The sequence below is a fragment of the Bufo bufo genome, chromosome 4 (assembly GCF_905171765.1).
Source record: "Bufo bufo chromosome 4, aBufBuf1.1, whole genome shotgun sequence".
Classification (NCBI taxonomy): domain Eukaryota; kingdom Metazoa; phylum Chordata; class Amphibia; order Anura; family Bufonidae; genus Bufo; species Bufo bufo.
In genome coordinates this window covers 238,984,522-238,997,648 of record NC_053392.1, presented here as the reverse complement: position 1 = coordinate 238,997,648, position 13,127 = coordinate 238,984,522, and positions in this window count along the sequence as shown.

Below are 13,127 nucleotides of genomic sequence, written 5' to 3'. Positions count from 1 at the left end.
CAGAGGATTTTGAGAGATTTAGGCCCCTGTCACCCAGGCACAGCAGGGGTTCATTCACGGCAAAAGGGGGTTCATGTCACCCAGCATTAGAACAGAGGATTTTGAGAGATTTAGGCCCTTGTCACCCAGGCACAGCAGGGGTTCATTCACGGCAAAAGGGGGATCTTGTCACCCAGCAATAGAACAGAGGATTTTAAGAGATTTAGGCCCCTGTCACCCAGGCACAGCAGGGGTTCATTCACGGCAAAAGGGGGATCTTGTCACCCAGCAATAGAACAGAGGATTTTGAGAGATTTAGGCCCCTGTCACCCAGGCACAGCAGGGGTTCATTCACGGCAAAAGGGGTTCATGTCACCCAGCAATAGAACAGAGGATTTTGAGAGATTTAGGCCCCTGACACCCAGGCACAGCAGGGGTTCATTCATGGCAAAAGGGGGATCTTGTCACCCAGCAATAGAACACAGGATTTTGAGAGATTTAGGCCCCTGTCACCCAGGCACAGCAGGGGTTCATTCACGGCAAAAGGGGTTCATGTCACCCATCAATAGAACAGAGGATTTTGAGAGATTTAGGCCCCTGTCACCCAGGCACAGCAGGGGTTCATTCATGGCAAAAGGGGGTTCATGTCACCCAGCAATAGAACAGAGGATTTTGAGAGATTTAGGCCCCTGACACCCAGGCACAGCAGGGGTTCATTCACGGCAAAAGGGGGTTCTTGTCACCCAGCAATAGAACAGAGGATTTTGAGAGATTTAGGCCCCTGTCACCCAGGCACAGCAGGGGTTCATTAACGGCAAAGGGGGTTCATGTCACCCAGCAATAGAACAGAGGATTTTGAGAGATTTAGGCCCCTGTCACCCAGGCACAGCAGGGGTTCATTCACGGCAAAAGGGGGTTCATGTCACCCAGCAATAGAACAGAGGATTTTGAGAGATTTAGGCCCCTGTCACCCAGGCACAGCAGGGGTTCATTCACGGCAAAAGGGGGTTCATGTCACCCAGCAATAGAATAGAGGATTTTGAGAGATTTAGGCCCCTGTCACCCAGGCACAGCAGGGGTTCATTCATGGCAAAAGGGGGATCTTGTCACCCAGCAATAGAACAGAGGATTTTGAGAGATTTAGGCCCCTGTCACGCAGGCACAGCAGGGGTTCATTCACGGCAAAAGGGGGTTCTTGTCACTCAGCAATAGAACAGAGGATTTTGAGAGATTTAGGCCCCTGTCACCCAGGCACAGCAGGGGTTCATTCAAGGCAAAAGGGGCTTCATGTCACCCAGCAATAGAACAGAGGATTTTGAGAGATTTTGGCCCCTGTCACCCAGGCACAGCAGGGGTTCATTCACGGCAAAAGGGGGTTCATGTTACCCAGCAATAGAACAGAGGATTTTGAGAGATTTAGGCCCCTGTCACCCAGGCACAGCAGGGGTTCATTCACGGCAAAAGGGGGTTCATGTGACCCATTAATAGAACAGAGGATTTTGAGAGATTTAGGCCCCTGTCACCCAGGCACAGCAGGGGTTTATTCACGGCAAAAGTGGGTTCTTGTCACCCAGCAATAGAACAGAGGATTTTGAGAGATTTAGGCCCCTGTCACTCAGGCACAGCAGGGGTTCATTCACAGCAAAAGGGGGATCTTGTCACCCAGCAATAGAACAGAGGATTTTGAGAGATTTAGGCCCCTGTCACCCAGGCACAGCAGGGGTTCATTCACGGCAAAAGAGGGTTCTTATCACCCAGCAATAGAACAGAGGATTTTGAGAGATTTAGGCCCATGTCACCCAGGCACAGCAGGGGTTCATTTTTTTTTTCGTTTTTCAAAAAAATTTCCGTTCGCAAACGCGAATTTACGTAAATGTTCGCGAACGGGCGAACCGGGCAAACCGCCATAGACTTCAATCGGCAGGCGTATTTTAAAATCCACAGGTACTCTTTCTGGCCAGAATAGTGATGGAAAAGTTGTTTCAAGCGGACTAACACCTGGACTTTGGCATGCCGGAGGGGGATCCATGGCAAAACTCCCATGGAAAATAACGTAGCTGACATAGAGTCGGGTTTTAATCCATAAAGGGCATAAATCACCTAACATTCCTAAATTGTTTGGAATAACGTGCTTTAAAACATCCAGTGTGTGTATACGATCAGGTTTGATGTTGTATCGATCAGGTAGTGTAAGGGTTACGCCCGCTTCACAGTGACAGACCAAACTCTCACAGACCAAACTCCCCATTTAACGGTACCGCACCGCAAACAACCGCAAAGAGTTGTCAATAGTTGACACACTCATGACATAAATTTTATTCCTCTATGCGTCAATCTTGGTGTAGTGATGACTGTGCTCGTGCGCACGTTCGGGAGATTGCAGGCAATGGCGGTTTTTCAAAGCCTATGGTCGTGCTGAGGTAGTTCAGTGACAGTTAAGTGACCCAGAAAACAATGATTCTGCAGTGTGGGCCCATTGTTGGCCTAGTAGGCTTTAATGATTACCTTAGATGATCACAAAGAAAATTAATGTTTTTTCTATGAAAAATGATCCAGCCGATCGCTTTTGGTCTGTTCACAATGAAGCAACAACCTTATCATCTGGGGTGTGCCAACATTGCCAATACACTCATAGAGGTGATCGCTTCATTGTGATATGCAAGCCCCTTCACCACAACAAGGTAACGATCACGAAGGGGAATTGACACACGTATGTGCCTTTTTTTTTGTTTTGTTTTTGCAGCCACAGTGCAGCACCAGAGGCCAGAAAAATTAGCCATGTACACATGCCTGAAAAATTAGGTATTGTTGCAGCTGTTTTCCAGGCAGAAAGTGTACTAAAATATTGCGGCTTGAACCCTAGTTGGTGGCAGAGAAGTCACGCAAGTCATCCGGCAAGCAGAGATTAAATACAGCAGCATGGGGACCATTTTTAGCCTAAGGCAGCTCATCAGGCCTTTTTTAGTCAAATGCATCCCCCACTGTCAGTCTCTTTGGGATCCATGCCTCATTCATCTTAATAAAGGTGAGGTAATCTAGACTTTTTTGACCTAGGCGACTTCTCTTATCAGTGACAAAACCTCCTGCTGCGCTGAAGGTCCTTTCTGACATGACACTTGAAGCAGGGCAGGCCAGAAGTTCTATCGCAAATTGGGATAGCTTAGGCAACAGGTCAAGCCTGCACACCCAGTAGTCAAGGGGTTCATCGCTCCTCAGAGTGTCGATATCTGCAGTTAAGGCGAGGTAGTCTGCTACCTGTTGGTCGAGTCGTTCTCTGAGGGTGGACCCCGAAGGGCTGTGGCGATGCGTGGACTTAAAAAGCTCTGCATGTCCTCCATCAACAACACGTCTGTAAAGCGTTCTGTCCTTGCCGGCGTGGTCGTGGTGGGAGGAGGATTACTTTCACCTCTTCCCCTGTTAGAATCCCGTTGTGCTGTGACATCACCCTTATACGCTGTGTAAAGCATACTTTTTAACTTGTTTTGGAACTGCTGCATCCTTTCCGACTTCCGGAGATTCGGTAACATTTCAGACACTTTCTGCTTATACCGGGGATCTAGTAGCGTGGCCACCCAGTACAGGTCGTTCTCCTTCAGCCTTTTTATACGAGGGTCCCTCAACAGGCATGATAGCATAAAAGACCCCATTTGCACAAGGTTGGATGCCGAGCTACTCATGTCCCGTTCCTCGTCCTCACTGATCTCATTGAAGGTCTGTTCTTTCCCCCAGCCACATACAACACCACAGGTCCCAGATAAGTGACAACGAGCACCCTGGGATGCCTGCTGTGGTTGGTCTTCCTCCTCCTCAAAGCCACATTCCTCCTCTGACTCCTCTTCCTCAGACTCCACTTCCAGCATTGCCGCAGGTCCAGCAAGCGATGATGATAAGGCTGTTTCTGGTGGTGATGGTGACCACAACTCTTCCTCTTCCTCTTCACTCTCATCTACGGCCTGATCCAGCACTCTTCGCAGGGCACGCTCCAGGAAGAAAACAAATATGATGAGGTCGCTGATGGTGCCTTCGGTGCGAGTGACTAGGTTTGTCACCTCCTCAAAAGGACGCATGAGCCTACAGGCATTGCGCATTAGTGTCCAGTAACATTGCAAGAAAATACCCAGCTCCGCAGAGGCTGTCCTAGCACCCCGGTCATACAAATACTCGTTGACGGCTTTTTCTTGTTGGAGCAGGCGGTCGAACATTAGGAGTGTTGAATTCCAACGTGTCGGGCTGTCGCAAATCAAGCACCTCACTGGCATGTTGTTTCGCCGCTGACTATCTGAAAAGTGCACCATGGCCGTGTAGGAACGCCAGAAATGGCCACACACCTTCCTGGCCTGCTTGAGGACGTCCTGTGCGTCTGGGTACTTATACACAAAGCGTTGTACGATCAGATTCAACACATGTGCCAAGCACGGCACATGTGTCAACTTGCCCAAATTCAATGCCGCCAACAGATTGCTTCCGTTGTCACAAACCACTTTGCCGATCTCCAGTTGGTGCGGGGTCAGCCACTGATCCACCTGTCTGTTCAGGGCGGACAGGAGTGCTGGTCCGGTGTGGCTCTGCTTTCAGGCAAGTCAACCCCACTGTCGTATCCGGAATGTGGAATTGCCCCTGGGGAGCTGGGGGGGTGCAGTTGATGTGGAGCAAGACGCAGCAGCAGAAGAGGACTCAGCCGAGGAGGTTAGCGAAGAGGATGGAGTAGGAGGAGTAGAGGAGGTGGCAGCAGGCCTGCCTGCAAGTCGTGGCGGTGTCACCAACTCCGCTGCAGAGCCACGCATTCCATGCTTGTCAGCCGTCAGCAGGTTTACCCAATGCGCAGTGTACGTGATATACCTGCCCTGACCATGCTTTGCAGAACAGGTATCAGTGGTCAGATGGACCCTTGCCCCAACATTGTGTGTCAGAGATGCCATAACTTCCTTTTCCACAATAGATTACAGGATGGGGATTGCCTTTTGTGGAATAAAAATTCGGCCGGGTACCTTCCACTGCGGTGTCCCAATAGCTACAAATTTTTTTAAGGCCTTAGACTCCACCAGCTTGTATGGTAAAAGCTGGCGGGCTAAGAGTTCCGACAAGCCAGCTGTCAGACGCCGGGCAAGGGGGTGACTCTGTGACATTGGCTTCTTACGCTCAAACATTTACTTGACAGACACCTGACTGTGGGCAGATGAGCAGGAACTGCTGAAGGTGAGAGGCGGAAGGGCCGGTGGTTGAGAGGGGGCAAGGAGGACAGCAGTGGTTGACGTGACTGAAGATGCTGGACCAGGAGGAGGATGGTGGCTTTGAGTTTGTGTGCTGCTTGTACTCATGTGTTGATCCCATAGGCGTTTGTGATGTGAGATCATGTGCCTTCGCAAAGCAGTTGTACCTAGGTGGGTGTTGGACTTCCCACGACTCAGTTTCTTTTGGCACAGGTTGCAAATGGCATCGCTGTTATCAGAGGCAGACACACAAAAAAAATGACACACTGCTGACCTTTGCAATGACGGCATTCTGGTGGTGGCAACAGCATGCATTGATTGGCGTGCTGTCTGGCTGACCCCAGGTGCCGATACATGCTGTCTGACTGTGCCACTAGCTCCTTGCGACGACCTCCCCCTGCTTCCAACTCGTCTCCTCCTCCTCTCTGTCTCCCCATCTGAACTTTCCCCCTGTTCTTCTTCTCTTCGAGCGGGCACCCACGTGACATCCACGGACACATTGTCATCATCAACCGCTTCACTTGTATCTGACAACTCAGCAAAGGAAGCAGCAGCGGGTACAACATCATCATCATCACACCGTACGTCCATGTGTGTAATGCTGCCTGACTCAGACATATCCCTGTTATCTACATCCTCTGGCAATAATGGTTGCGCATCACTCATTTCTTCCAACTGATGTGTAAATAACTCCTCTGACAAATCAAGTGAAGCGGCTGTGGTGCTAGTGTTGGTGGTGGTGGCGGGCAGGCGAGTGGTAACTTGAGAGGTGCCCGAAGCTGAGCTGGAGGAGGATGGTGCATCAAGGTTCCGAGCGGAAGCTGTAGAAGATTGGGTGTCCTGTGTAAGCCAGTCAACTATGTCCTCAGAAATTTTCGAGTTCAGGGTACGTGGCCTCTGAACACTGGGCATTATTCTAGGGCCAAAGGAAATCACAGCACCACGACGGCCCCTGCGGGGTGGCCTGCCTCTGCCTGTCATTTTTTTTTAGATTAGTGGTACTATGCGTGCAAGGTACTGTGCCACCCTATATGAGTGGTGGGGAGTGTGCACAGTACAGTCTGTGGGCGTGACACACACTGGCAGGCAACTGCAATTATATTACAGAGAAAAAATTGTTTTACTGGTTTAAATGCAAGCTACTGTGCCACCAGATATGAGTGGTGGGCACTGGCAGTGGGCACAGTACACTCTGTGGGCCTGACACACACTGGCAGGCAACTGCTATTATATTACAGAGAAAAAATTGTTTTACTGTTTTAAATGCAAGCTACTGTGCCACCAGATATGAGTGGTGGGCACAGTACACTCTGTGGGCCTGACACACACTGGCAGGCAACTGCTATTATAATACTGAATTTTTTTTTTTACTGTTTTAATTGCAAGCTACTGTGCCACCAGATATGAGTGGTGGGCACTGGCAGTGGGCACAGTACACTCTGTGGGCCTGACACACACTGGCAGGCAACTGCAATTATATTACAGAGAAAATATTGTTTTACTGTTTTAACTGCAAGCAACTGTGCCACCAGATATGAGTGGTGGGCACTGGCAGTGGGCACAGTACACTCTGTGGGCCTGACACACACTGGCAGGCAACTGCAATTATATTACAGTGAAAAATTTGTTTTACTGTTTTAACTGCAAGCTACTGTGCCACCAGATATGAGTGGTGGGCACTGGCAGTGGGCACAGTACACTCTGTGGGCCTGACACACACTGGCAGGCAACTGCAATTATATTACAGAGAAAAAATTGTGTAACTGTTTTAACTGCAAGCTACTGTGCCACCAGATATGAGTGGTGGGCACTGGCAGTGGGCACAGTACACTCTGTGGGCCTGACACACACTGGCAGGAAACTGCAATTATATTACAGAGAAAAAAAAAAAAGCAGACTGATGTACTAGCCCTAAAAAGGGCTTTTTGGGGTGCTGTCAGGACGCTGTCCTTACAGCAGATGAGTCTTTGAGGACTGGAGTGGACACAGAACACTGGCCTAGCTAACGATATCCCTATTAAATCAGCAGCAGCAGCACTCTCCCTGCTCTCACTAACACTGCAGCTTCCGAATTAATCTAAGATGGATGCTGTCCTTGCTTTTTGATTAGAGGTGGGAGGGTCTGGGAGGGAGGGTATGCTGCTGATTGGCTGGAATGTGTCTGCTGACTGTGAGGTACAGGGTCAAAGTTTGCTCAATGATGACATATAGGGGTGGACCGAACATCGCATATGTTCGCCCGCCGCGGCGAACGCGAACAAGCTATGTTCGCCGGGAAATAGTTCGGGACATCTCTACCAATCAGCAGCCAGTTAGCCAGCCAGCCCTGTGATGTCACATCCCTATCAAAATGGCAGCCATCTTAGATTCTGCCATTCACCAGCGTACTTAGTGCAAGGAGAAACTTGTCTGCAGGCGCTAGGGACAGTGATAAATTTTTTTTAATTTTACTCAAAAAAATATGATTTACAAGTGCAGGGAAAGATTATTCAAGGTGTAGGGAAAGGATAGGGAGGAATAATTCCACTGCATTTCTGTTGAACATGGTTCATTCGGGGAGGCGACAGCCTGGGTAATAGGAACATTCCTATTAGGCCTTGCAGCATTGACTGGGCACCCAAATTGCCATTATACAGATCTGTAATTCCAGCAAACCGTTCTTATTAGGGTGCAAGTGCTGTTTGATACAGGCTTTAACAGGGGTTATTACAAGGAAATATTTCTACGTCTAATTTGCCCTTGTGCGGTGCACTTATCTGTAGTAAAGGCTGTTGTGGGGTGTTTTAGCAGAAAAAGAAAAAATACATTTGCCGCTCAGCGTGGTAGTTATTTCTTTTGTGGGGTGTTTTAATTTCCTTTTTATTTATTTGATCTAACAGCATGTCAGGCAGAGATGTGCCAGGCCCTGCACAGGGGAGTGGCAGAGGCCTAAATTCTTCTGGCGCAGGCAGACGTCGCAGCAGAGTAAGGGGCCATGGCAGCAGGGGTCACTTTGAGAGGATATCGGAACACGTTAATAATATAAAAAAGGGATACGAATTGCACTCCCTATCTAAACAATATAGGGATTACCATAAAAGTGACCCATCCAGCCTTATATATATGGCACTAGAGAAAGTTGAATACCCATGGAGAGGAGGGAATCATATTCTCCGAATGTCTAGAAACGAATCAAAGAGGATCTTTGAATTCGACTCCCTTATTCCAAGGGGTCTGAATGCAGATATGGAACTCTTTGGGTTTCTATAAAGGGGCGTTGGTCTATCACGAATGGGACATCTGTGTCAGGCTGTTGTAATCAGCACCCAGATCTCCCCTTCCTGGTAGGCCCGCGCCCCCACATACACTATACCCGCATTCCATCGTAGATACAATAGGATAGAAAAACAGCACATGGGGACGAATATAATACATGGGGATGAATATACAAGCCCTACTCTAGAATAACACCTGTGGTCCACTACTGTAATTATCTTTAACCCTTATTTCCACTTTTGAAATTTTTTAGCAATACGTACCGAAAACACACCAAATCGTAGGTGCGTTTTTTTTTTTGTTGTTTGTTTTTGACATTATAATGATGCAATTTTACTATTTAATAAACTTAATTTGCTTTTATTTAATGGCAATATATAGATCAGCCTCTGTATAGCATAAGGTTTGATGAAAATGTCGATGCTAAAAAGATGGAGCGGAAATATACCCATAGTCCATCGCAGATACAACAGTACACAAAAACAGTAGTTGAGGATTAATATAAAGACAATATATGGGGACGAATATACAAACCCCATTTTAGAATAATACCTGCAGTCTACCATTATTATTATTATTATTATTTTAACATTATTTTAACATTTTAAGCAAAAACGCAATGAAAACGCACTGAAACCGCAGGTGCGTTTTTCAGTTTTTTTCGGATATTATAGTGATGCGTTTTTTTAAAATTAATAAATCTAAATTAGTTTATGGCTCAACATATCATTTAGGAAGATACATGATTATTTATTTGATGAATATTTATTTGATGGCAATAGATATATATTAGTCTCTACATAATAGATGATAAAAAGTTCTGAAAATGTCGATGTTTAGAAAGATGGATCGAAAACATAAAGAAAGAAAAAATCGCATGTGCGTTTTACTGTGACTCATACAATATATGAGGAGAATACATTGAAAGTATGGAAATCGCATATGCGTCTTTCTACAAATACACATTTGGACTGTTGCTAATCAGAAATCCATATCTAGGTCTTCTGAGTCCCTCACTGTCCCAGCATGCAATCTACCAATTAACGATAATATAAAAAGGACATTTGGTCATCACTGTCTGTACCACTGAGGAAGGGGCGCTTATACCCCGAAACACGTATGGCAAACAGACAGTGAGGGACGGCAAAAGGAAGAGACTTATATCTACAACTGGACGCAAAACTTATTTGAAAACCCCACCTGGAATTGGTAGATCACCTGACCATCCAGCAAACCATGTGGGACGCCACAAGTAGGTCCTGGAAGGCCAAAGCGGCAAGTTTGCTGCAAACGAATATCCAGGAACACGGGGGATCTCTACAGATAGACCTGATTCACAGGTCCTTGCAACTCACAATAGAGCGCTACACTGCAAATTCTTCGGAGTACAAGCGGTCCATAGGAGCGGTAAAGTACCTTGCGAACATTACATTATAATTATAATTAATATCGACTCTTTACCTTTCTGTGACGTATAGTCACTATGCAAATTTCTGATGATCACTACATATGCCTCTGAACTCAAACTGCTGAGGACAATTGATAATAGTTAGGCTCACCAGGGCCTCAGAGACTAGTTTTAGTAACATTATATTTTAGTATGTATTGTTTTCACTTTTACTGTATTGTTTTATGCAACATGTTGTAATATTTTATAGTGTGATATAAATAATTTTCAGACATCATTTTATCCTATTCTGTCTATTTGATTGCCTTATATTGAGTGACGCCCAACCCTATTTAAATTCTTTTACCATACCAGCAACAGGGAGTGCTGTGAGGCTGTGCACCTTTTCTATTAGTGGACAGTGAGTGAGCCACCAAACTTTTGTTATCAACATAGGATCATATTCAAAACTATAGTTGAGAAACTTAAGTCGTAATAAACAGTGGTGAGGCAGGAGAAAACTGTGAGGTACACAAAGCCTATGTGAACTCACACAACGCTCATGTGCTGGAAATAGTCCAGCCATGACAGGTAAGTAATGGTCTCATCTAAAATTACACTACAGTTCTCCCGTCACAGCTGGAACTGTGTAATGGGTTCCGGGTAGAGAGGATATCAGGGCAGAATCGGTAAAGTGAGAAAAAGTGAAAAGTGATAATAAAAGCTGAGGTTGAAAAAGTCAACTAATAATTCATAACACAGATGACATCTGAGTGGAGGATAGGGAAATAACCTATTGAAATTCCAATCAAAACAAGCGACTCTCCATTTAAAGCTCTGATATGTGTTATAACACTATGTAGGGGCAAAGAATGTTTGCCAACTAATAGACGTACAGGGAAAGGAAACTATATATAGAGATTAAAGTGGGTAATGGAGTTGTTACAAGAGTCCTGGTAGAACAGGTATACATATATGAGAGTAATATTAAGTAGGTTCCTTAGTAATAATGTGTTACCAGACCTCTAGGTTTAAGGGTGCCTTAGGAAGAAGTGGTGTGGCCTGGGCTTCCATCTTCAGGTGTCCTTTAGTTCTACTTAATGCTTCTTGGCTTGACTTGAATCTCTTGACCACCTGCCAGTCCTCCTGAGATGGCAAAGTTGGCAGTTTGAGGCCTCCAGAGAAAGGCAGCCAAGATGGTAAGTCCAGCGGGTTGGTTTGTAAAAGGACCCACACCTTTGAAAGGTCATCAGGGTGGCGCACTGAAATTTGCTTGCTGCTAATGGTGGTGCTCAGACCAAAAGGATAAAGCCGGCGAAATGGGTAGTTTTTTTAGCCCTTAGAAGGTCTGTTAGTGGCTTTAAAATCCTTCACTTCACTAAGGTGCTCGCCACTAAGTCTTGAAACAATTGAATCTTGCTATTTTCAAGACAGATATCACCTTTATCTCTGGCTGCTGCAAGTATGGCCACCGTATCTAGATAATTGAGGAATCCACAAATGATGTCTCGCGGCTGGGCTTCTGGGTCGGGCTTGGGTCTCAGGGCCCTGGACGCAAAAATCTGCCTGACCGTAGTAAGTATGGTCTCCGTCTGGATGGTTTCTGGGACCCCTCTGATACGTATGTTCTTCCTCCAGCTTCTATTTTCTTGGTCCTCCAGGTGTAGGAAGGCCGCATTCATCTGTTTGCGTACCTCCTCCATGTGAGTCTGCATGTCGCCACTGTTTAATCACCACAGCTTGTGCATCTTCTAGGGCTGCCACTCAGTGCCCCTTTTGTTTAATATCTGTTTTTATGGCAAACAGCTCTTTCATTACCGGCTCAAACGCGACGGCCAGGGATTCCTTCAGGAAGGCTCTGGTGATGGGGGTTGAGTCTCGGTCGCTGTGTGCCTCTATCGAGTAAGGAACCAAAAAAGTGGTTTTTGTTAGAGCTGCGATCAGGAGCTCTCCGGTCAGCTATCCATCTCCTGTGCGGCTAGCTCCGCCCCCCCAGACTCACAGTATTAATTCACTACCAAAGCAGACTCCTTATACGTGTTACTGCAAGGCAAAGTGTTCTACACCACTATAAAGGCTCTCTGCAGACAGGAAATACTTGTTTTTTAAAGTAATTTGCCGCAAATTTATTCGGATCGAACTGAATCTTTCCAAAATAATTAGGCGAACCAGCGAATCGAATTTTTAAAAAATTTGCTCATCTCACCATTGCAGAAGCACCAAAATTAATATATCTGTTTGTACATGACTGCAAATTTGAGATGTACACACTAAATGTCTTGCATTAACCCCTTCAGGACACTGCCATTTTTCACCTTAAGGACCAGGAAATGTAATATTTGTCACTTTATGTGGTAATAACTTTGGAAGACTTTTACTTTTCCAAGCCATTCTGAGATTGTTTTCTCGTACTTCATGATAATGGTCATTTTTATTATTTTATTATTTTCTGAAAAATTTCAAGATTTGCTTCTAAGCTTCGAAGCCTTCTAACGTCCCCAAAAAATAAAATGATCCAAACATAAAATAGACATATGGGAAATGTAAAGTAATAACTATTATAAGAGGTATCACTATCTGTTTTAAAAGCAGAGAAATAGAAATTTAGAAAGTTGTGTAATTTTCCAATTGTTTTGTAAATTTGGGATTTTTATGTTGCAGATGTATATGGCTACATTTATACAGTCTAAGCCCTCACTCCATTGATAAAATCAATAGAGCGTAGGACCCGCCTGAACTGAGACGACCCTGTCGCTTGGTAGGTGGGCTTAGATGTGTTTTGATCAAAATGTATTGGCCAAGTGTCTCATATTTTATCAATAGAGTGAGACATTAGTCCATATGTTATGATTGCATCTATTATTATAGTGCATTCTTTTCTGTGACTGTACATATGATTTTTGGTTGCTCTATATTACACTTTTTGTGAGGCAGGGTAACAAAAAATAGTTGTTTTGGCAGCGTTTTTTTATTATTTTTATTTACAATGTTCATCTGACATGATAGGGTTATTGGGGAAGTTCTCTCGGGTCCCTCACACACCATTTGCAAATTTTTATAGCTTTTGACCTCACAGTACTTTTAGACTTTACATTTGCTAACTAGTGGTCCCTAAGGACCTGTTTACGTTTTTGGATCCAGTACTGTTTTTTCTTTTAAAACTTCACTTTTATTTCATAATTTTAATAAATACAGTCCTTTTATTCAAATATTTATATTATTCCTATGTTACAGACGTGTTTAAAACTATCAGTGATGCGGAATGGCTCTAGATTCTTTGCTCTTGGTGATATATA